This window comes from Tupaia chinensis, unplaced genomic scaffold (assembly GCF_000334495.1).
Source record: "Tupaia chinensis unplaced genomic scaffold, TupChi_1.0 Scaffold147123_1, whole genome shotgun sequence".
Classification (NCBI taxonomy): Eukaryota; Metazoa; Chordata; class Mammalia; order Scandentia; family Tupaiidae; genus Tupaia; species Tupaia belangeri.
In genome coordinates, this window is record NW_006206975.1 from 86,146 (window position 1) to 111,781 (window position 25,636).

A 25,636-nucleotide genomic window follows, 5' to 3' on the forward strand; every position below is an offset into this window, starting at 1 on the left:
TATATATATATACACACACACACACACATGTATTTATATATATATATGTGTATGTGTGTGTGTGTGTATATATATATATATATAATTACTTAAAACTAGGGAAAAGGAGAAAATTTTAAAGCAACTAGAGAAAAAAGGCAGAGAACAAAGATTAGAATTATAGCTCTTTTCTAGTCAGGAAAACAAATGCAAACAAGATGACAAAATATAAAGTACCGAAATAAAAAACTGTCAACCTAATATTCTATATCCAGCAAAACTCTGTCTTTCAAAAAATAACAATGAATCGAGAACCAGCAGTTAGCGTAATGGCCATGTCGCTGGACTCCCACGTAGTCGACCGCGGTTCGTGTCCCGGACCTGGTGGCTTAAAACTCACGACGGGCGCGTGTGCGTGCGTGCCCAAGATCCCAAGAGGAGAATGGAGGAGAAGGGATTGCGGCGTGACCATCCCCCCTGGGGGGTGATTTCTTGCTTTCTGTCTCTATGTCTCTCTCTGTCTGTCTGGTGAGCGCACGCGCCCTACAGTGAAAATCTCTCCAAAAAAAAATAATAAATAACAATGAATCGACAAATTTACAATATGATCAAGTGATTCCACTCTCCAGTGCATATACCCAATAGAAAACATATATACACTTAAAAATGTATGCAGAGATGTTCGTTAGGAGCATTATTCATAATAGATGAGAAGCAAAAACATCTCAGATCCCCATCAGGAACTGTATAGCAGATAAGCAAAAATGTGGCATAGCCATAAAATGGAGTATTATTTGGCCATAAAAAGAATTAGAAGTACTGACACATGCTAAAATGTGTATAAACCTTGAAAGCAAATGGTAAGTGAAAGAAAATTACAAAAGACCATATATGATTCAATTTATATAAAATGTCTAGAATAGGCAAATCTTATAAAGAACAATGTAGATTAGTGATCACCTAGAGCTGGGAAAGGTTACAGGTTGCCTAGAGCTGGAAAATTGGGAGAGTTTGTTAATCAGGATGGGATTTCTTTCGAGGGTGATGAAAATGTCCTAAAACTGATTGCTGGTGATGGTTGCACAACTGTGTCGATATCTTAAAAATAACTGAATTGTAAATGCTCTTATATTTGCATTTAAAACTAGCTTTGCACCATATAAAGATGAACTATAAAATTCATGCTAACAATTTAAATTTTTAATCTTTCTTTACTTAGACTGACATTAAATAGCAAATTAAAAAAATAAAAACCATTATGACAAGTTGAGAGAAAGACCGTGGAAAAGAGAAAAAAGCTTTATATTTTAGTATATATCTTTTTTTTTTTTTTTTGAAGAGATTTTCACTGTAGGGCGCGTGCGCTCACCAGACAGACAGAGAGAGACATAGAGACAGAAAGCAAGAAATCACCCCCCAGCGGGGATGGTCACGCCGCAATCCCTTCTCCTCCATTCTCCTCTCGGGATCCTGGGCACGCACGCACACGCGCCTGACGTGAGTTTTAAGCCACCGGGTCCGGGACACGAACCGCGGTCGACTACGTGGGAGTCCAGCGACATAGCCATTACGCTAACTGCTGGTTCCCAGTATATATCTTTAACATCTCTTTTCTGCTTTTTGAACAAAGGACGCTGCAATTTTCTTTTTTTTTTTTTTTTTTTGCACTGGGCCCAACTATTTATGCAGCTGGTCCTGAGAGTCAGTCTATTCTGCCTCGGTGTAATAACTGCAATAATTATATGTATTTTTGGAGGTTTTTTTTGTTTGTTTTTTTGTTTGTTTGTTTTTTGGTTGTTTTTTTTGTTTTTGTTTTTTTTTGCTGTAGGGCGCGTGTGCTTGCCAGACAGAGAGAGACATAGAGACAGAAAGCGAGAAATCACCCCTCAGGGGGTTGGTCACGCCGCAATCCCTTTCCCTCCATTCTCCTCTCGGGATCTTGGGCACACACGCACACGCGCCCAGCGTGAGTTTTAAGCCACTGGGTCTGGGACGCGAACCACGGTCAACTACATGGGAGTCCAGCAACATAGCCATTACGCTAACTGCTGGTCCTCAATTACATGTATTTTTTAATTTTATTTTATTATTTCTTTCATGAGAGAGAGAACTTTGATAGGGTCTCACCACCCTGTGATTCTCCTCTGAGCCTCCCAGTCAGCCAGGAGTATGGGTGCACACAGACATACCTGACATGTTCATGTCAGACCAGGATTCAAAGTCAGGCTTCTCATGGGTAGCATGCAGTGACACCCTACTGCCTGCGCCACCATGACAGGTCTGCAGTAATTATAATTCTCAAGAAATCATACATAATTATAAAAAATATATTATAAAAATAGTTGCTTAATTGAAAATAAGAGGCTATAGACTAGAGAGTTTTGGACTCATGAGAGACATTTTCCTGTCAAATTTTCAATAATAGAAAAGGATTTATAGCTATAAATATATTGCTATGGCACTCAAACATCATCTAGTAAATTCAGCATATGAATACATATACCTTTTGCTCACAGATAATGGCTTTTTTTCTATTACCACCACGTTATCGGTAGCAAGAGGTTCTTTCATGTTCTTATCAGCTTTCTCATCTACAGAGGATTTCAAAAAGTTTATAGAAAGATAGAATTATGTACAAATTTACTTAAGTACAAAAGTATTTTAAAATCCATGTAGAGTTTTTAAATTATACACCTTCCACAAACTTATTGAAGCCCCTGCACATTGTCACATTAAGCAAAGCAAAATGCCATCCAACAAAGCAACTAAGTCTCCTCCATGCCTTGTTTCCTTTCTCTCTGTGGTATGTCTTCCTTATTGTTCTTTGTTCCCTCTTGGGATAGCTTGATCATTCCTCTGGATAGCTTGATCATCTATCTATCTCTGTAATGTAATTAGGACACTTCAAAATGTCGACAAACAGAAAAGTAAGGAAACAACAAAAAAAATGAGAACCTAGAAATTAAGACATTATCTGGAAAATGGCAACCCCAAAACATAGAGAAACTTTAAACTGTCTCTCCCACTTGGCAGCTCAGAAGGTGGCTTATCAGATCAATTCAGTTTTCCTCCTACTGATATATCTGTGAAGCCACTCTGACCAGGTGCTGGATGCATCTGAGGGCACAGTTAAGATACACTCAGAAGTATCTTGATTCCTGAATGAGAGCTCTACCACCATACCCCAGTAAAATACTTTTTAAAATAATTCCTTAGGTTAACCTCTCCAAAGGAGTGTCCACGTCTCAGGAAAATTCTAGAGTTTCTCATTGAGTTTAATTTTAAATGAAGTAGATCTTGCCACTGTAAAAAGTTATAACTACTAAAATTAACTTTAAAAAGCATCTTAGAAAGTTTAAAAAAAATTTTTAAGACTTTCGATCTTTAGTCAACACTATGACAATGCAAGATAACCTTCATTTTGAATTTTTTAAAACTGATCAAGTGTACCTGGATCAGCAAATGTCTTTCTTTGGTGTCTGGCTGTTGCCTCCAATTCATTTGACAAGGCAACCATGGACCTCAGTACAGGCACATGTATTCAATCCTTTGGATGGCAAGTTGCCATTTTCTGAGTCAATTCAATAATGATCATTTGTATTGTGGCTGGCCGTGTGCCATACACTAGCCAACATCTAAAATTACACACAGATGAAAGAGAAGCCCCTAGCCCTGTGTTCATAATCAAGCTGGGAAGATAAGCACTAGAACAGCCAGGTAAGATATAACAGCAAGTGTCACACCCCTTTATAAGCTGAGTGCTTTAAGACCATTTGTAAAGACTTGAAGTAATTTGCCATGTGTTAATACACAATGGTGTGAGGGGAAAAAAAGTTTGTAGTTATCCTTTTTTAACATGAATACTTCTTACACTCTCTAAGGAATAATGGCTTTTTAAGTTTATTTAGCTTACTTATTTAGCCTCCAAGCTTCTCATTGTCAATGTGTGTTAAATAAATATCAAAGATGCAGAGCCCAGAGGAAAGAGAAAGGACAGGAAGGAAAGCAGAAAGGGGGTAAAGAGAAGTAATTCAGTTCTGATAAAATGACACTGCCTCTACTTACAAAGGCTCTCTCCTTGACTAAACTTTAATCAGGTTTCTCTGAGCCTTTATCTTGACTAAGTTTTGAACCTTGGCCCCTATTCTTGCCAGACCTGCATAGACCAGTAAGACTTCTACTAAGTCAGTTTAGCAAGAACCCTCCTACATAATGTCTCCTCTTAGTAATTTTCCCTCCACTGACCCCCTTCCTCTGCTCCTTAGCTATAAATCTACATTGTCTTTGCAGTATTCAGAATTGAGAGAAAATTCTCTCCCACATACTATTATAACAGTCTTGACATCTGAATAAACTGTTTCTAACATTCTAAGCATCCAGATAATATTTTCTCTAACACTGCTTTCAAAATTACCAACTTTGGGGGTTAGCAGGTGGCATGGTGGCTAAGGCATTAGACTCCCCCATGACTGACTATGGTTCAAGCTGAAAATCACACTGGGTACTCAGGCATATGTACTCAAAATCCCAGGAAGAGAATAGAGAAAAAGGGATTGCAGTATGGTCATCCCCCTCCCACCCACCCCCAGCAGAGTGATTTCTCACTTTCTCACTCACTGTCTCTCTCTGTCTCTCCAATGAATACACATGCCTTATGGTAATAACCTTTTAAAAAATCACCATCTTTTGGATATTCTTTTATCTCTTACTAAGATTTACAGTGGTGAATTTTCGACCAAAGTAACACAACACACTGTCTTGATCAATTATAACATGGGTAGCAAATAATTTCAAACAAATCATCCCTAAGATTTTGAACTTGGTGAATGGTTTACCCTAAAACATGAATTAGAATGGATTCAGTGCTACCATTTAATACAATTTGCACCCTTTAGCACTATGATATGCTTTCTTGTAAGGGAGAAAAAGAAGATATACTGTAGTTATAACTGATGCTTAGAAAAATTATGCATAATATTTAGTCTATTGTAGGTCTATCGCAGTCCAGAGAGTCCTGTAATATCAAGTGCACTGTTTATCAAAAGATTATAAAGTGCACACACGCACACACACACACACACGCTGCAATAGGAGTAAACATTACTACTGATCACCAATAGCTGACTCTTCTCTTCATAGTCCTAGGCCCACAAAACAAATACATTATACAGACTCCTTGTGATTAAGTGGGTCAAATGAGTAATCCCAATGAAATGGGAGTAGAAGAGATGTATGTCACTTCCTGAGAAAATAAAGGCAGATTCCTCATTCTCACTCTTCTCTTCCAAATAGCCAACAAAGCCATATGTTCCAGATGGTATAACTACAAGATAGCAGAGCCTCTGTTAGCCTGGATCCCCTGAGTGACTGTTAAGTAGAAATCCAGCTGACCTATACTGGATATGTACTGTGTGTGAGAAATAAACATTGCTGTGTTAATTACTAATATTTCAGGCTTAATTTGTCACCACAGTATAACCTGGCATTAGACAGGCTATTTCACTTTCACTGAATAACTGGCAAAAGGTAGAGTAAGGTTGTTAAAATCAAGCTGAACCCATGATGAAATACCACACATATAGGTGTTCTCTATTGTATTGGGTAAATCAAGCCTCAGAATGTTTGTCGTGCTAAAGTCCTTTTAAAGGTGTCTACTTCTTTGTGTGTCCCTCAATTCTTGCATTATAAGAACCCCATCACCTGGACCCAACAAATTGTACCAAGGGCAGGCACTTGAACTAAAGACAGCATAAAAGCCTGTTCATGAGTGTCTCTTTTTCAGGAATCCAAACTAGAAAAAAAAAAAAAAAAAAAAAAAAAGAAGAAGAAGAAAGAACACTTTGTTTAAGAATTATTTTATTTTATCTTATTTATCACTATTATTTTTTAATTTGACCAGAGAGAGACAGAGAGAGAGGGAAATTGGGAGCATACCATCAGATCCAGGACTCAAACCATGGTCAGCCATGTGGGTGTCCAGTGCCTTAACCACCATGCCACTTGCCAACCTCAAGAAGAAAGACATTTAAGGGACACGAAAATGGAAAATTACCTGTGGATGATGTGTGTGATAAAATCTTTGACTGGACTAGTATATGGTATATTCATGCTGTGAAAATTCAATTTGTAAGCTATAATGATATAGAGTGCCTGAATATATAAAAATAAAATGTTTTAAAAAGAATTTATATTATACTAACTTGGAGGGTGATAATTTTTAAAATATTTTATTAATAGTATATATACATACACACACACACACACACACATATATATATATATAGAGAGAGAGAGAGATGTTAAGAAGAGAGACAAACTAATACATAGAGAAGCAGAGGAAGATAAAAGATCTGAGCTTTTTTAGTTATGGAGTTCTATAGTTGGGACCACAAACTTCTACTCCTGAAAGGATGACAAAATTACAAGTTTCTTGTATTACATTTTGTACTATTTTCCTTGGCCTGCCATAACAAAATGCCACAAACTATGTGCCTTATACAAAAGAAATTTATCATCTCAAAGTTCTGCAGGCTAGAATTCCAAGATTAAGGTATCAGCAGAGCTTTCTTCTCCTTAGGTCTATGAGAGATAATCTGTCTCATACTTCTCTTGTAGCTTCTGATGGTTTTCTAGCAATATTTGGTGTTCTTTGGCTTTTTGGAACATCTCAATTTATCTCTTCTATAGCAGTTGTCCTGTGTAAGTGCGCGTGTGTCCAAATTTCCTCCTTTTTATAAGACCACCAATCATATTGGATTTGTGGCCTGCCCTGTTTTGGTATGATCTCGTCCTAACTAATTACATCTACAATGACTATATCTCCAAGTAAGGGCACAGTCAGGAGGTTAGGACTTCAACATATGAATTTTGGTGGATCACAATTCAACAACACCTTTGTACTTTCCAGATTCTATCTTTCAGTATCAGAGAAATCTGGATTTATTATACCCCTGTTCCACCTGTAAGGTTGAGTGTTTGGATTTCCCTGGATTTCCCTGAGAAGTGTAACTATATTCCTAGTTTTTTCTTTAATTCCACTCCTACAGTAAGTCCTCATTACATGTAGGAGCCTGCTCTTTGTTCACAAAGAATGTCACCTACCATTTTTTAGATGTGTGTCACAACAGAAGTTCAGACTGAGACTCAGAAAGCCAAGCATCTGGAAGTCGCAAGTCACTGGCCCCACATGACCCTTTGCCCTACATCTCACAGGGCTCTTTATAAGGCCCCAGTAGGCATTATGTGTTTAAATGTCTTTAAAAATATTAAACAGATACATCAAAAGACATAATCAACAGAGTAAAAAGGCAGCCTACAGAATGGGAGAAAATATTTACAAATAATACATCTGATTAGGGGATAATATATAGAATACATAAAGAACTCCTATAGCTCAAAACCAAACAAAATCAAATCATTCCTGCCCTGTAGCATAAAAGTTAGGCACTGTGCAGAGAAAGATGGATTCCACACAGTCAACTGGGGTTTGAGTCCATCCTTATAAACTTAAACACCATGCTGAGTCCATATGCATGTGCCCAGGATCCTGACAGAATGGAGAATTGGAGAAAAAATATTGTGTGGTATGAACCGCCTCATTGGTAGTGGTGCTTGCTCTCTCTCTCTCTCTCTCTCTCTCTTCTCTATTTTGTGTGCATGCACATGTCCTTTGGCATAAGAAACTCAAATCTGATTTTAAATTGTCAAAGGACTTGAATAGACATTTTTCCAAAGATGATATACAAATGACCAACAAAATCATTAATGATTAGAGAACTGTAAAGTAAAACTACAATGAGATGTCATCTCACACTTATTTGGATGGCTACTATCAAAATAAGAAAATGAGGAGGAGGAAGAGAAGGAAGAAGAAGAAATTAAAGAACAAGTATTGACAAAGATGTGGAGAAATTACAGCCTCAGTACTCTGCTGGTGGGAATACAAAATGATGCAACATTATGGAAAACAGTATAAAGGCTCCTCAAAAAATTAAAAATAGAATTACCATATGGTCCAGAAATTCCAGTTCTGGGGATATAGCCAAAAGAATTAAAAGCAGAATCTCAAAGAGATACTTGCACACCAATGTTCACAGCAGTACTATTCACAATAGCCAAGAGGTGAAGGCAAATCAAATGTCCAATGATGGATAAATTAACCAAAAAATGTGGTATGTAATGAAACACTATTCAGACCTTAAAGAAAGGAAAATCTGACACATGCTATAACATAGATGATTCTTGAGGAGATTTGCTAAATAAGTCAGTCACAAAACAAGACAAATATCAATTATTTTGCTTAAATGAGATATCTCCAGCTGTCAAATTCATAGAAACAGAAATTAGAATGATGGTTGTCAAGGGCTGAATTGGAGGGAAATGGAGAGTTGTCATTTCGTGCATATGCAAAGGGATTTCAAAAAGTTAAGGAAAGATGTAATTAAAATAAAAAAGCATAAACTTTATTTCTCAACATAAGCTCCATCAAGTTTAAGACATTTTTGTAAGTGATATTATTAGCCATTTAGTCCATCTCTAAAGAACTGAAGTTCCTGGGAATTTAACCATCTCAGTATGGTATTTTTCACATTATTAACTAAAGAAAAATGGATGCACATTAAATATTTGGGAAACAAAAAGAAGTTAGAAAGAGCCCGGTCGGGACTGTGAGGTGGATGTCTAATGACTTCCCATTAAGCTTTTGCGAAATTGCTCTTGTTGGATGGAGGCACAAGCAGGAGCACTGCTGTGGTGAAGACCTCTCTGGTGAAGTTTTCTTGGGCACTCTTCTGTGAAAGCCTAGGTTAGCTTTCTCAAAATACTCCTGTAATAAGCAGATATTATTGTTCTTTAGTCCTTTAGAAAATCAACAAGCAAAATGCCTTGAGCATCTGCCCCCCCCCCAAAAAAAAAAAAAAAAAAAAAAAAACTGTTGCCATGACCTTTGTTCTTGATCAGTCTGATTTACTTTGACTGGATCACTTTTACCTCTTGGCAGCCATTGCTTTGATTGTGCTTTGTCTTCAGGATTGTACTAGTAAAGCCATGTGTCATCTCTTGTAATTCTTGAAGAAATTCTTTAGAATTTTTATTCCACTTGTTTAAAACTTCCATTGATGGGCCAGCAGGTGGCACTATAGTTAAGGCACACATGGTTCAAGTCCTGGACCACGAGGCTTGTCAATCATGCTGGGTGCAACTGTGTGCATGCCCAAAATCCCAAGAAGAGAATGGAGAAGGGATTACATCCACCCTGGGGGGGGGGGGGGAAAAAAACACCCTGGGGGGGGGGGGGTGATTTTCACTTTCCCTCTCTCTATCTCTCTCTCTTTGTCTCTCTCCAGCAAGCACATGCACTCTGCGACAAAAAAAAAATTTTTTTTTTCACTGCTCTGCCCCTTCTCTGCAGCTGATCTGGGCACAACAGTTTGGTACCCATTAAGCTAAAAGTTTGCTCTGCTTCAATTTTCCAGTCAGAATTACGTAAGACAAACCAATCGACATGTCTGTGGTGTTGGCTGTTTCTAGTTTAATTATTGGTCCTTTCTAGTAAGGGTATGAATGGGAGTCACTTTTTCCTCACAAATTAATGTGAATGATCTTCACCTGCAGGCATCATCTTTAATACCGTTTTGTTCTTTCTTAAAATTAGTTACCCATTTGGGGCCAGCAAGTGGCATAGTGTTAAAGGCATTGGATTCACACATGGTGGACCACAGTCCGAGATCCAAACCTGGCATTTTGAAACTCATGCTGGGCACATTTGCGTGCATGCCTCAAATCCCAAAAGGAGAATGAAGGAAAAGGAATTACAGCATGGCCATCCCCCCTAAGGGGGCTGATTTCTTACTTTCTCTCTCTCTGTCTCTCTCTGGAGAGTACATGCATCCTATGACAAAAACTAAAAAAATAAAATAAAAAAACTTAGTTATCCATTTGTAAACTGATGATTCTTTGGGGTATTGTGCTAATCAACTTTTCATAAAGTATCAATGATTTCAACATTCTCCCATCAAAGTTTTGTCGTAACATTGATATTAATTCTTGACTCAATTTTAGCAGAATTTATGTTGCTCTGTTAGATACTCTTTTCAAAGTAATCTTTTATACTTCATAGTGCCACAAACCAGATCCTGTTCCAACATGATATATAACATATTAATAAGAGTTTATTTTGGTGCAAAAAAAATTGAAAATCCATGCATAGATTTTTTTATAATAAACATTTTCCATGAATTTTTAAGGCCCCCTCCTAGATTAAAAAATCATGGAGCTCTACTGAACATACTTAAAAATAGTGAAGATGGTAAATTTCATTATATATTTCTATCACAATTAAAACTTATTTTTCACATCATACCTGAAATCAACCCATTATTACTCTTTTTAAGTAGAAAATATAGAATAATTTAGGTAACTTTTTAAAAATGTATTCAGACCAAATATGAGCACTACTTAATTATCTGGTACCACTTCCTTGCTTCTCCCTCATGCTACATTTTCTCCCTCCACTCTGGCCCCTAGAGCTGCTAGACACCAGCAATTCCTGACAACAGGAGCTTCCTAAACTCCAAAAATCATATGCTGCCAAATAACATATAATGCAAATTTTTCTGAAATGGTCCATAAAAGTCATGGCTGATTTGATTAAGTAAAAAGGAAAAAAAAAAAAAAAACTCATCCAGAGTACCACAGTTCACAGATGGTAACAGACTGGGATTAGAACATAAGCCTAAGGACCAGCAGTAGGTCCTTAGGCTATGTTGCTGGATTCCCATGTAGTTGACCACAGTTCGAGTCCCAGACCCAGTGGCTTAAACTCATGCTGGGCATGTGTGCGTGCATGCCCTAGACCCCGAGAGGAGAATGGAGGAGAAGGGATTGCGGCGTGACCATTCCTCCTGGGGGGTGATTTCTCGCTTTCTGTCTCTATGTCTCTCTCTGTCTTTCTGGTGAGCACACGTGCCCTACAGCAAAATCCTCTCAAAAAAAAAAGAACATAAGCCTATCTTCTGTCTACCTCTACAGCAAGACAGAAGACAAACCCACTGGGGTATAATAAAGACGACAAGAGAGGAGAACACAAAGCCACAGATAAGACTTTTATGAGAACTAAATGAGGATGTCGGTAAAAGGCCTGGGACACTGTAGATGTATTTCAGTCCCTTCCTTCTCTTGCCGTGCTGTCCAGCCTCACACTGTAGCAGGAATTAGTTTAAACTGATGCTCTTCCCAGGAGTATCAGCATTTTAAGTACAAGACACAGAACAGCAGCCACCAGAGCTGTTAAATGATAAATTGATACTCAGGGTCCTGTCCTGTTCCTCAGATCATGAGAGGAGGCCAAATTCAGCCCTCAATGCAGCCAGACTCGGTATTACCTCCTTGAGATTCTCCTCAGCTTTTGCTTCAGGAAAGAATTCTTGGTGCTTGTGTCCTGGGGGAGGATGGCAGACTATCACTGGCTTCAGGGATAACTAATGCCGCTTAACAAGCTCCTCATGGGGTGAGGGCTGGGCCTACATCTGCTCTGAGGTCTGCTTCTGCAAGCCTGCTTGGGGAGTGTCATTTAAAATCTGTCCATCTCTGAAGACAGGATCTCATCACATGACAGCCAAGCCTAGGGAAGCAGGATGTCACAGACAGAAGTGTCCTTTCTAATGACACATGCAGAGCAACAGGAAGAGCCGCCAGGGAAGGGGCCATGAAAGTGAGCAGTGAGTAATACAGCAGCCTGGAGAGCCCGAGCTTGGAGACCATGTTACACTAGGACACTCTCAGATGGGCCTTGAAGAGGAGTTGCAGATAACAATTTAATTGCATTGACTCAGACCTTGTTTCCCCAAGTGTTTTATCCTATAATTTGTTCAAACTTTTGTTATAAAAGGAAAGTAATTCTGCATTCAGGAAGCACTATCGATCCTGGCTAATTTGGTCTATAAGGGGCTATTTAAACAGACAGGTTGCCATGGTAACACCCTTTTATTTATAGTAATACGTTCAAGGTATGGGATATGAGAAGCAGGGCATCTTATTGCTGTGATTTTCAAGCTGTGTTCTAAGGAGCTGGAAGTGTGAGGGAACTACACTAACACTGTGAAATGGGAGTGGGGATTCTGTCTTCTACCTCCATTACAACTAGAGCAGGTCACTTTTCTCTCTTTTATACTTTCAGGTTCTACTGTTTTAAAAAATAATATATTAGGGCTAGTCTATGGCATGGTGATTAAGGTGTCTGGATCCAATATGGCTGATCTTGCAGTTAAGTCCCAGACCCAGCAGTTTGAGAAACACACTGGACACCATTACATGCAGGCCTAAAATACTGAAGGGAGGGAGATATGGAAGAGAAGGGTTTGTAGCCAGACCATTCTCCCCATGGCGGGGAAGGGGGGAGGAGCTGCTTTCTCACTTTCCTTTTCTCTCTAGCAAGCAAACATGCCCTCTGGCAAAAGGAAGGAAGAGTAGGTGGAAAGATGAACCAGAAGGAGCAAGGGAGAGAGGAGGGAAAGAAAAAGAAAACTAAATAACTGTCTTTTCTCTTTTTCTTTTTTTATAATTTGCTAGGCGGTACATGCACATGCCAGAGAAAGACAGAGAGAGAGGGAGAGGGAGAAAGAACCCCTTGCTCACAATGGAGAATGGTCACACCACAATCCCTTCCCCTCTGGTCTTTATCCTGTTGGGATTTGGGGCACACACATGCACCTGGCATATTTCTCAAGTCACTGGGTTCAGAACACAAACCACGTGGTCAGTGATGTGGTATCCAGCCCCCTTAACCAGTAGGCTATGAGAGTGACTCAATAATTGTCTTAGAAAGCATTGGGTCAGGAATTAAAAGACCAGATTCCTACCCCAGACAGACAGAGCCCAATGCCCATGGAGTTACCTGGTACTAAAAACCATCTCTGTTTCCCTCACACAGGCCCAGGCAGAGGCCTGTGCACCATCCTGAATGTCTGTACTAAGCTCTTCTGGCCATGGCTTGGCTCTCTGTTCTGTGTCTGGATCTGTTTTCTGTCCTAATCTTATCTCTCATCCTCCACCAGTGGAAGGACACATGTTCAAACCCCAAAACCTTGCAAAGCCAGATTCACTTCAGTTTGCACAGAGCTCAGGGTAAACCTTTTCCTGCCATCTTTGTTACTGAGGAGACTCTTGAGACTGAAGAATGAGTTGTTTTAACATTTTCTTTTGGGGCCAGGAAGTGGAGTCGTGTTTAAGGCTCTAGACTCCCACATGGCCAACCGCAGTTCAAGCCTTGGACCTGGTAGCTTTTGAAATTCACACTGGCACATGTGCACGAGTGCCCAAAATCCTGACACAGAATGGAAGAAAGAGATTGAGGTGTGGCCATCCCTTCAGTGGGGTTGGGGTGTGTGTGTGTGATTTCTCTCTTTCTCTATCTCCAGTGAGCACATGCACCATATAGGAAAAATCTCTCTAGAAAAAAAAATTTGTTTTCTTTCAACTGTTTATCCCCTAAATCAGGATGTCCTTGATACCAAAGAGGAAAAAGAAAAGAAAAACCCATGGAAGCTAGTATTGATAGGAGAAAAGCTGGAGTTTCATTGATAGCCCTCTGTACCTAGACTTTCATTGGACCATGTTCCACATTCATGTCTGTGTTAATAGGAATAAGAGTTTGAGTACTTTGTTGTTTTTGTTTTTTTTGTTTTGTTTTGTTTTCTGCATCCTGTATGACTTAGGGTCCCAGGAGGGTGGAGAGCAGAAAGGAAGAGAATGTGGTATAAGAGAGGTCTCTGCCAGGCTTGAAGAAATAAAAGCTGCACCCCATCTGTCACCTAAGGCTCTTGAAATTCTTCTAAAGCTGTACCCAGATAGTCCCTTCAGGAAGGTGGAGAAAGAATAAGGGAAAAGTAACTTTGATAGATTTGGCAGTGCTTTGAACTGACTGAATTGAACAAAATAAGATAATCTTGAACTAAAAATGATTGTAAAATAGTTTACAGGCAACTTTGTATCTCCTCCCTCACTGGCCATACTCCTACCCAGTGTTACACTGGTAAATGCTCAGCAACCACCTCTCCAGGGAGGTGATGAAGCCCTGATTTATGGCATCTACCAATTTCTGTGGTGTAAATATTCTCACCATGGTCAATTTCAAGCTACCAAGGTGATGTCATCAAATATGGAGTAGGAAAGAGATGCACAATAACATATGTTCATATATTTCTCCCACATAGATGTAACTGACAGAAATAATCCCAAGAACATAGATACTAATAAAATCAATAAAATAATTAAGTAGTCATAAATTCTGCATATTGATTATCCTTGTTTTAATAAAATTTACTTAATCATATGCTTATGTAATCTAATTTTTAGTAAGGGCTATATTTAACATTCAGCTGATAAGATTCCTGAAAATCTAACAGTTGTCTATCATGAGCCAGTAAGAGGAAGTCCAACCCATTTGCTGCCCCCATCCTAACCCTAATCCCCACTCCTGTTACCAGGTGGAATTTGTGAGGAAATCTACTCAATTACATATAAAAGTTGTCCCTGCCAGCGGGACAGTTGAACAGGTTCCTTGGGGGAGGGAGTGAGAGATGGGACAAACACACGCACACACACTACGAGGTGCTGATCAAGTTGTCTTTTTCCGTCTACTTCCGTTTATTGAGGAGAAATGGCGAGTTATATACAGCTGGTGGGAGCCAATTGGCTGCCCGAAGTGCAAATGAGATAGAACAGCATGAACCAATCATTGATGTGGGTGGATTTCTCCCATTGCCTAGAAACTCAACCACTTCCCGGGAGAACAGTTGGTCACATGATTTCTGAGAAATGGTTTGCTCAGTGAGGTTCAAGTGAAGTCTAATGGTTTTCAAGATGGTGGATAGCTCAAGATGGTGGATAGCTCAAGATGGCTTCCGTATGCAGTGCTCGCCACAAAAAGTAATATAAAGCCAACAGTGTCTTTCCAAATCTTAACAGGTAGTATATTAATTTCTGACTCATTTTGTAGTTGTGGCTTCTGCCTGCTTTTTGGCCCAAGCATCTCAGTTAGGTCTCCTAATATTCGCTTTTGACCTGGGCAGTCAAGACCCCATCCCAAGACTCTATTCTTTAGGACCCTGCTCTTCTTCTCCTTTACTTACATCTCTCTTCACTGGGCCAGGACTTTATGTAACTAAGGAGATGTGCCCACAGGATGTTATACCTCCTCTTTTAACCCATATTCAGAGTCTGCAGGATTTCAAAATTCCTGCCCCAGTAGTCATGAGCCTGCTTCCAGAATCGTGTAGGCCTCTTCACTGAATCTTTCTTCCTGAGTCAAATCCCACCACTCATAGCATGCAGACCTTGAGGCCTGAGTGGTGACCAAAGCAGGCTCTTTGTGGTGAGGGGCAAGGGTAGGTAGAGACTGGATATTCAGATAGAAATATCCTCAGTTACGTGTGCAATATTCCTCATGGTACTAGGGAATGAAACTGGGGATGGTACAAAAAGGGGGTCTCTATTTGCATTCTTGCTCTGGCTCCCCACAGGCAAGCATGGGCTTCTTGCTCCAGCCCCAAGCTCCAAATACTCATTTATCTTACTTTTGATAAGTAAGCCATGCTTATGACTGACTACCAGGCCAGCTCTATAAACATCACAAAAAGAGACCTGACCAAAAGCTGGGCTTGATCATTTCTTTGGTATGATAAGTTTATCTCAACTTTAGTGGAGCTAACATGATTGCCCTTGAGGAAGAGCTGATGAAAAGTCTTACCAATGCTATGACAATCCATCTTAACCATGCCTCAGATGGAGAGCTACAGCTTTCATGAGCCCTAAAAAGTTTCCCTAAGGGCTCTAGGCCCTCCATCAGGGTGAGACATCTAAAAATCTATTCAGTTCAGATAGCTTTTGCTAAGGGCCCATTACAGGCAAGGCACATTTGTTGGTGCGTTATGGATAATCATATGGGAAAGACATTACTCTCTGCTGCCTGATATGTACAAGGAATGAATCATCTAATATGATGGAGAAGATGAAGCTGATAAATCATGCATATAAAAAACTATAATAACAGATAAAATATTGTCAGTGTAATAAAAGGTTAAAAAGTATATGAGAGGGTCCCATTTTTTTACTGCTCAGTAGTATTCCATAGTGTATATGTGCCACATTTTTTTCAATCTAGTCATCTGTTGTTGTGCATTTGGACCACTTCCATGTCTTAGCAATTGTGTAAAATCAATAAAATAATTAAGTAGTCATAAATTCTGCATATTGATTATCCTTGTTTTAATAAAATTTACTTAATCATATGCTTATGTAATCTAATTTTTAGTAAGGGCTATATTTAACATTCAGCTGATAAGATTCCTGAAAATCTAACAGTTGTCTATCATGAGCCAGTAAGAGGAAGTCCAACCCATTTGCTGCCCCCATCCTAACCCTAATCCCCACTCCTGTTACCAGGTGGAATTTGTGAGGAAATCTACTCAATTACATATAAAAGTTGTCCCTGCCAGCGGGACAGTTGAACAGGTTCCTTGGGGGAGGGAGTGAGAGATGGGACAAACACACGCACACACACTACGAGGTGCTGATCAAGTTGTCTTTTTCCGTCTACTTCCGTTTATTGAGGAGAAATGGCGAGTTATATACAGCTGGTGGGAGCCAATTGGCTGCCCGAAGTGCAAATGAGATAGAACAGCATGAACCAATCATTGATGTGGGTGGATTTCTCCCATTGCCTAGAAACTCAACCACTTCCCGGGAGAACAGTTGGTCACATGATTTCTGAGAAATGGTTTGCTCAGTGAGGTTCAAGTGAAGTCTAATGGTTTTCAAGATGGTGGATAGCTCAAGATGGTGGATAGCTCAAGATGGCTTCCGTATGCAGTGCTCGCCACAAAAAGTAATATAAAGCCAACAGTGTCTTTCCAAATCTTAACAGGTAGTATATTAATTTCTGACTCATTTTGTAGTTGTGGCTTCTGCCTGCTTTTTGGCCCAAGCATCTCAGTTAGGTCTCCTAATATTCGCTTTTGACCTGGGCAGTCAAGACCCCATCCCAAGACTCTATTCTTTAGGACCCTGCTCTTCTTCTCCTTTACTTACATCTCTCTTCACTGGGCCAGGACTTTATGTAACTAAGGAGATGTGCCCACAGGATGTTATACCTCCTCTTTTAACCCATATTCAGAGTCTGCAGGATTTCAAAATTCCTGCCCCAGTAGTCATGAGCCTGCTTCCAGAATCGTGTAGGCCTCTTCACTGAATCTTTCTTCCTGAGTCAAATCCCACCACTCATAGCATGCAGACCTTGAGGCCTGAGTGGTGACCAAAGCAGGCTCTTTGTGGTGAGGGGCAAGGGTAGGTAGAGACTGGATATTCAGATAGAAATATCCTCAGTTACGTGTGCAATATTCCTCATGGTACTAGGGAATGAAACTGGGGATGGTACAAAAAGGGGGTCTCTATTTGCATTCTTGCTCTGGCTCCCCACAGGCAAGCATGGGCTTCTTGCTCCAGCCCCAAGCTCCAAATACTCATTTATCTTACTTTTGATAAGTAAGCCATGCTTATGACTGACTACCAGGCCAGCTCTATAAACATCACAAAAAGAGACCTGACCAAAAGCTGGGCTTGATCATTTCTTTGGTATGATAAGTTTATCTCAACTTTAGTGGAGCTAACATGATTGCCCTTGAGGAAGAGCTGATGAAAAGTCTTACCAATGCTATGACAATCCATCTTAACCATGCCTCAGATGGAGAGCTACAGCTTTCATGAGCCCTAAAAAGTTTCCCTAAGGGCTCTAGGCCCTCCATCAGGGTGAGACATCTAAAAATCTATTCAGTTCAGATAGCTTTTGCTAAGGGCCCATTACAGGCAAGGCACATTTGTTGGTGCGTTATGGATAATCATATGGGAAAGACATTACTCTCTGCTGCCTGATATGTACAAGGAATGAATCATCTAATATGATGGAGAAGATGAAGCTGATAAATCATGCATATAAAAAACTATAATAACAGATAAAATATTGTCAGTGTAATAAAAGGTTAAAAAGTATATGAGAGGGTCCCATTTTTTTACTGCTCAGTAGTATTCCATAGTGTATATGTGCCACATTTTTTTCAATCTAGTCATCTGTTTTTGGGCATTTGGACCAATTCCATGTCTTAGCAATTGTGAGCAATGCTGCAATAAACATAGATGTGCAAGTATTTTTCCATCTGAGTGTTTTCCTGTCTTTTGGGTAAATTCCCAGGAGTGATATTACTGGGTCATATGGTAATCCTATTTGTAGACTTTTGGAGAACCTTCATATCATTCTCCTCAGTGGCTGTACTAATTTATATTCCCACCAACAGTGTAGGAGGGTTCCCTTTTAACCACAGCCTCAACAGCACTTGTCATTCTTTATTTTTTAATCATAGCCATTCTGACTATGGTGAAATTATATTTCATTGTGGTTTTGCTTTGCATTTCCCTTATAATAAGAAATGTGGAGAATTTTTTCATATTCTTCTTGGCCGTTCATAATGAGACCCTGTCATTTGACACAAAGTGGATGATTATAGAAGACTTAATGTTAAACAAAGCAAGTGAGACTATGAAAGACAGACATTGTATGTCCCCACTCAGCAAATAATGAATGTCTTCACTCTATGGCAGAAACTGAAAGATTAGGAGATATAATAGCAGAAGGGCAAACATAGATATCGGAGATTGTATTGGAGAGAGTGGGTAGTTGTGGGGAAGAGGTCCTCAAGGAAAAAGAAAACACATTTAACAGATACAAGAAGAGAAAGTACCTGTTGCTGATGATGTATATGGTAATATCTTTGACTTGATTGATATGCACCACATGCATGCTGGGAAAAACCATGCCGCATGGTATAAAGATGTACAATGATTAAATGTTAAAAAAAAAAAAAAAGAAAGTATATGAGAAATTGCTACCAAAAACTGGAAACAATCAAGCTGTCCTTCAATGTGGGGATGAATTGAAAAACAAAAAACTGGTATCTTCATACACTGGAATATTATTCAGTAATAAAAATAAATGAGCTATTCAGCCATCAAAAGACATAGAACCCTGAATGCATACTACTAGTGAGAGAAGCCAATCTGAAAGGATATATCCTGTATCATTCCAATTATGTAACATTCTTAAAAAGGTAAAATGATAGAGAGATAGTGTGGGCAGAAGTCTGACTACTTTTCCTATTTTCCAAAATCTTTTCAAAAGGGACTGGGGAAGTCATGCCCACAAACATTAACAGATCATTTATTTTCTATTAACAGGATTCTTTCTACCTCCTGTCCCTGGCATAGTATCTTTGAGATGTATATTTTCAACTGATTACAGTATATTCTTTTGCTTATCTCTTCCCAAGACACAGAACTTCCCTTTTCCTTGAGATGTAGATTAAGCTTTTCTTTAACTAATCTCTTTCCAAGACACAGATCTTCCCCTCCAATCACCAACCTAGGAATTGTGGAACCCACCTATAACCTACAAGCCCCCTCTTTTACATGTCCTGCCTTTTTGGGCCAGGCCAATGGAAAATCTCTTCACTAAATATTGTCTGTCAATTTCAAAAACAAATAAAAGGAATCCCTGTACATGATCACCCCGAGAAAGGCATGTATGCCTCTTCTCCGAGCCTAGGTCACTCACATTTGGCTTGGAAATAAACCGCATTAATTATTCATTATTAATTTTACAGTTGGCTATTTTTTCCATTGACAATAGTAAAACAGTGGTTGCCAGCAGTTGAGAGGGAAGAAGAGGGGTATGCATAGATGAAGCCACAAGAGATTTTATGAAACTATTTTGTAAAATATCATAATGGCAGATACATATAATTATGCATTTGTCAAAACCCATATAACTTTATAACACCAAATGTGAACTTTAAAGGAAACCATAGACTTTAGTCAGTAATAAGCTATTAATATTCATCAATTATAGTACCATAGTAATAAAAAACCTTAATAGGGGAAACAGAGGGACCAGTAGATGGCATAATGGTTACGTCACTGAACTTCCACATAGCTGACTGCAATTCAAGTCCCAGACTCAGTGGCTTAAAATTCATGCCCAACACGTGTGTATGCATGCCCAAAATCCCAAGAGGAGAATGGAGGAGAAGGGATTGCAGTATGGCCATCTTTTCAGGAGCTGACTTCTCACTTTCTGTCTCTCTGGCAAGCACACACACACTATAGCAAAAATCTCTCCCTTAAAAAATTAAAAGAAAAAAAAAAAAAAACCAGGGGAAACAGTGTTAGTGAGTATATAGAAAACTAAGACACTCATGCATTGCTAGTGGGAAGGTAAAACGGTTCAGCCGCTATGGAAAACAGAATGGGGCATCCTAAAAATTAAACATAGAATTGCCATATGACCTAGCGATTTTACTTCTGGCTGTATATCCATGTGATGGTTAATATTGTGTGTCAACTTGACTGGGTCACAGGGCATCCAGGTATTTGGTTAAGTATTATTCAAAGTGTGCCTGTGAATGAAATTAACATTTGACTCAATAGAAGAAGTAAACCCCTCCCTAATGTGGATGAACGTCATTTAATATGCTTACAGCCTTAATAGAACAAAAGGCTAAGAAAAAGATTGTGCGGCCAGCCTTGTAATGCAGTGGTTAAGCACTATTCAGAAGAAGCTGGATAGCATGCATGATCAATCAGGGTTTGCAAGTAGCTTGAAAAACACACCTGTCTGTGCATGTGCCCAGGATCCTGACAGAAAGAAGAACTGAGGGAAAAGGATTGTGGCATTATCATGCCCTATCGAAGAATGCTTGCTCGCTCTCTCACTCTTGTATCATCTGGCATAAAATTTTGAAATTTAGAGTTGTTGTTGTTGTTTTTTTTTTTTTAATGAGAAATTGCTCTCTCTCCTTGACTATCTTGAACTGGAAAATCTGTTTCTTCCTGCCTTCAAACCCAGATTAGAATTTATGTCTTTGGCTCTCCTGGTTCTCAGGCATTTGGACTCAGACAGGAACTACACCTTCAAATATCCTGGGTCTTTAGCATATAGCTTTTGGGCCTTACCAGCCCTCAAAATAAGAAAATAAATAAATATCTCGTTAATTCTGTTGCTCTGGAGAAATAAACTAGGTATAGATATTAATGCATAAATATTCCATTGGTTCTGTTTCTCTGGAGAACCCTCACTAAAACCACCTAAAGAATTGAAAGCAAGCACTTAAACAGATATCTATACACCAATTAATAGTAATATTGTTCATAATAGCCAAAAGGTGGAAACAGCTCCAAACATCCATCAATAGATAAGGGATAAATAATATGTTAACTTATGCATACAATGGAATAGTACTCAGTATTTAAAAGAAATGAGGACCAATCCTATAGTGCAGTGGTTAAGCGCTATGCATTGGAAATGGGATACCACTTGACTGATTGTGGTTCAAATCCTATCCCCAGTAGCTTGAAAACCATGATGGGCACATGTGCATGGGTGCTCAAAACCCTGAAGTGCATTCATTTAATGAAGAATAATTTTAAACAAGCTATATGCCAGGTGCAGTTATAAGTGGTAGTGATGAAATAGCAAAAGTCCCTGTTTACAATGGAGCTCATAGTCTAGTGACTGTACTACAGGGGTCTTCAATATCAGCTGAGGTGTTTGTTCTTAATTCATCAAGCAAGAGGGAGTAAGAGAAGGTTTTTGAGCAGGAAAATAAATAGATATTCTTTGTGCAATTCTATCATGGTAACCTAAGAACAACAGGCTTAGAGATTATTTTACCATAATGTAAAAGCTCAAAGAGTATATTGGCCCCTAAAGGTTAGGTAAGTCTCATTCTATCTACACAGCTTATTACGACCCAGCTGTGCTGGCACAAGGTAGCACAATGCTCTGCAATGATGGAGGCCACAAGGAAGATCCGGGTTTGGTTTCCGTCATCCTGTACACTCTGTGTGCCCATGATTCTGACTGGCTGGCAAAGGTTTGGGAGAATCATGGCTTGAGACTCAGTTGAAGGTGCTTATCTATCTCCTTTCCCTCTCTATGTTTCTCTTTCATGAACAAAAGTTTTTTTTTAATTAAAGCATAGTATACATTTTCAAAATTACTATATAAGTGATTCTCAACTGTAAGTCAAGGACAATTAATTTCAATGTTCAAAAATATGAGGCAGAATCTAAGACAGATTACACTTAAAACTACTTATGCCTTTATAAACTCTCAGACATCTTTCTAGGAGGACACAACAACCCGCATTCTATCACCCAGGAATTGGCCAGAAAAACAGAAACCACTTTCAGTATTTTAAGGAATGGATTTCATATAGGGAACTGGAGGTCTACAAAACTGATGAAAGGGCTAGGGAAACAAAGGTCAGGCGAAAATGCTGTTATTTCCCAAGTAGCCTGGAATTACAGGAATTTCAGAAAACTACGACTGGTAATCTCAGCTTCCGACAATGCAAAGAAGACAATTTGTAGGAAGTCACTCCACAGTTATTGCAAAATCTCACATTTGTCATCTAACAAATTCTCAATTATTATCTGCTGCTAAGATTTCCATTTTTTCTCTTCCTTCATTGCATGAGTCCCTCTTATTGGCAAAATCTAAAGCAGAACTCTGAAACTGAGATACTCAGAGAAATATAGTTCCCAGGCTTCCAGTACCTACAATACCGGAGAAAACAAACATAGAATTAGTACAAGTGCTTTTTGCCAAAAAATACTCCTTATTGTTGGTTGAATTATGTCCACCAAAATGATATGTTCAAGTCTGAATCCCTGGTGTCTAGAGTAAAAATACCTTATTTGGAAACAGGGTTTTTAAAAGATGTAATCCAGTTAAAATAAAGTTATATTGAATTAGGGTGATCCTCTAGCCAATGATTGATGTCATAAGGGGGAAATTTAGACACAGACGCAGGAGAAAATGGCAAGGACAGAGGCAGAGGTTAGAGTGATGGATCTACAAGCCAAAAAATGCCAAAAATTACCAGCAAACATCTGTGACTAGAAAAGGCAAAAAAGGACCTTAGAACCTTCAGAAGAAATATGGCCCCACTGATATCCTAACTTCAGACTATTTTTTAAAGAATTATTTTATTTTAATTATTATTATTATCTTAAAATTTACTATAGAGCATGTACACCCAACAGAGAGAGACAGAGACAGAGAGAGAGAGGGAAAGTGAGAAAGCAAACCACCAGATCCAGGATTCAAACCCTGGTCAGTCATGTGGGAGTCCAGCACCTTAATCATCACGCCACCTACAAGCTGCTTGATTTCAGACTCTTAACGTCCAGAACTGTAAGAAAAAATATCTGTGTTTTAAGCTATGGTAATTTGTTAATCGCAGTCCTAGAAAACTAATACACCACACAATACACCATGCATACACACACACTCACACAGTACAACACACACACACATATATGCACATACACACACACACAATATGGACCCTCCTACCCTAGTAAGTCACTATTACAGATAGGGGTATGTTTGAGAACAGAGACTATGGGTGACAAGAGTGGAGGATGAATAATTACTGTTTTGGATGAAGTTCACCTACACTTAGGAAAAAAGGTACCATTGCATCAACCTGGTGGTATAGGATAAGAACCTTTGTCCAAGGTCATAGCCCAGATTATTAGGTAGCTGTGTGCAAATGTCTTCTATCTCAGTCCCCTTCTAGACCATCGAGGGGACATGACTACCTAAAAGTAATCCTGGTTTCCCAATATATGGATATGGAAAGCTGGGGACTGTCTGAGCCTTGGGAATTGCTGAAGGAGCTGTGTACCTCCAGCACGAATTGGCACACAAAATCTTTTTCATTGATTTACTTGGTGTACAGCTATGCAGATTCTAAAGGAGCTATAAAATCCCTTTCTAAAATAGAAGGGCTGTCTTTAAAAACATATCTCATTACCAAGCTCATGCTGTGCTTGGATTAAAGTGGTTTGGGGAGGGGAAGAAGAGCCTGCCTCTATTTTCCCATCTTCCCCTCAAGTCTTAGAGCCATGAGTCCTTTAGGCCCACTCCTCAGTCAGCTTCTACCCAGGACATTTTCAGCATATTACTTGCTTCAAGGATCATTCTTTTCTTAGACAGGTTTCCCAGAATTAAACACAGAAAGCCTGTGTAGGCAAATTGGAAAAAAAAAAAAAAAAAGGCAGACAGCCTGTTTATGTGTGATATGTGGGTAGAAGTAAGCAATTAGATGATGACACAAACCTACAAATACTATTTTTAAACTCTAGCTCTAAAGAAACCCATTTTTTCCTGAACGGGTATTAAAGAGACTACATTCTCTGCATTTCCTTGGGCAATATTTCTCCAATAGAGTACATCTCAAAAACCATAAAATACAGATAAGGAGCAATCATAATCTTAGTCCGGAGAAGTCTAGACTGAGCCCCATTTTTATATGACTGTCAGGGAAGATGACCAAGAAGCAGAATTAAACATTTTTATTTGGCTTGATCTGAAAGCAGACTTCCCAGGGGCAGGGCACTCAAGTTACCGACCCTTAGAGTTCCTCTCCACTTGCCTGTGATGTGTGTTAGGTAATCCTAGGGGCTTCTCCTTTGTCTCTGGCAGCAGAGACTCTTTCACATTGGTTAGGACTTCCTCTGAAGTCCCATGGCTAGTCATGTTCAGAGACACTTCATGGGTAGAGAATGACTGCCTTTTCCAGTTACATAAAACATCATGTCAAAAGACTGTCATAGGCAGGGCTATTAGTTGCAGGATTTTCTTGCTAAAACCTTGCAAGGCCAAGTACTTGCTTGTTTTTTTTTTTTTTTCTTTTTTTTTTTTTTGCCTGCAAATCTGTCTTTGGAGGGCTGACAGGAAAAAGCAGCCCAACAATGAGCTCTATGGCACTGTGCTCTGCTTTCAGCCAACCTCTCAGCTACGAGGGCTTCAGGGCTCATCGCTGCATGACGTTTATCCAGGTTTAAGTCTCCAAGTCCCCTCTTTGACACCAGCCCAGGAAAACGCAAGGGAAATAATCAGGCGGTGACTGTGCATTTGCAGGTTTTGCCCAGAGGTGATTTCTTCTCCCTCATCAAAACTTATTACCATCAAGATCGTAGGTTTTCTCATTAATAACCATGACAGTGACCAGCCCTCCTCATTTATCAACTTATTGCTCATCTGAAAATGTCAAGTGGTCTAACATGATTAGGTTGCCGTATGCACGTGTCTCCTATCTCAGTCCCCTTCTGGACAACCTAGGAGACAACCTGGATTTAGCTTCGCTTAGAACTGAATAATCAGAATGTTCATACGTCTGTGGAATCATAAGGCTTAGAGGGCTCTCAGAGTGTTAGACAACTCAATCTCCTCGTCTCTACACAAAAGTGCATGCAAGCCATTTAGGACTGTACTCATATCTAATCCATACTCACAACTATGGAATACACACACATACACACAACACTAAATGAAAAGTGCCTCATGCTGCATTAAGTACTTCATGTGCATTGTAACTATTCTATGAATTATCCTTACTTCCATCTTATAGAAGTGTAAATCAGGGTTGAGAGAGACTAAAAAAACTCATCCAAGGGCCAGCCAGTGATGTGATGGTTGAGGCAGCTGGATCCCACATGGCTAACTCGCAGTTCAAGTCCCAGACCCAGAGGCTTGAGAGACATG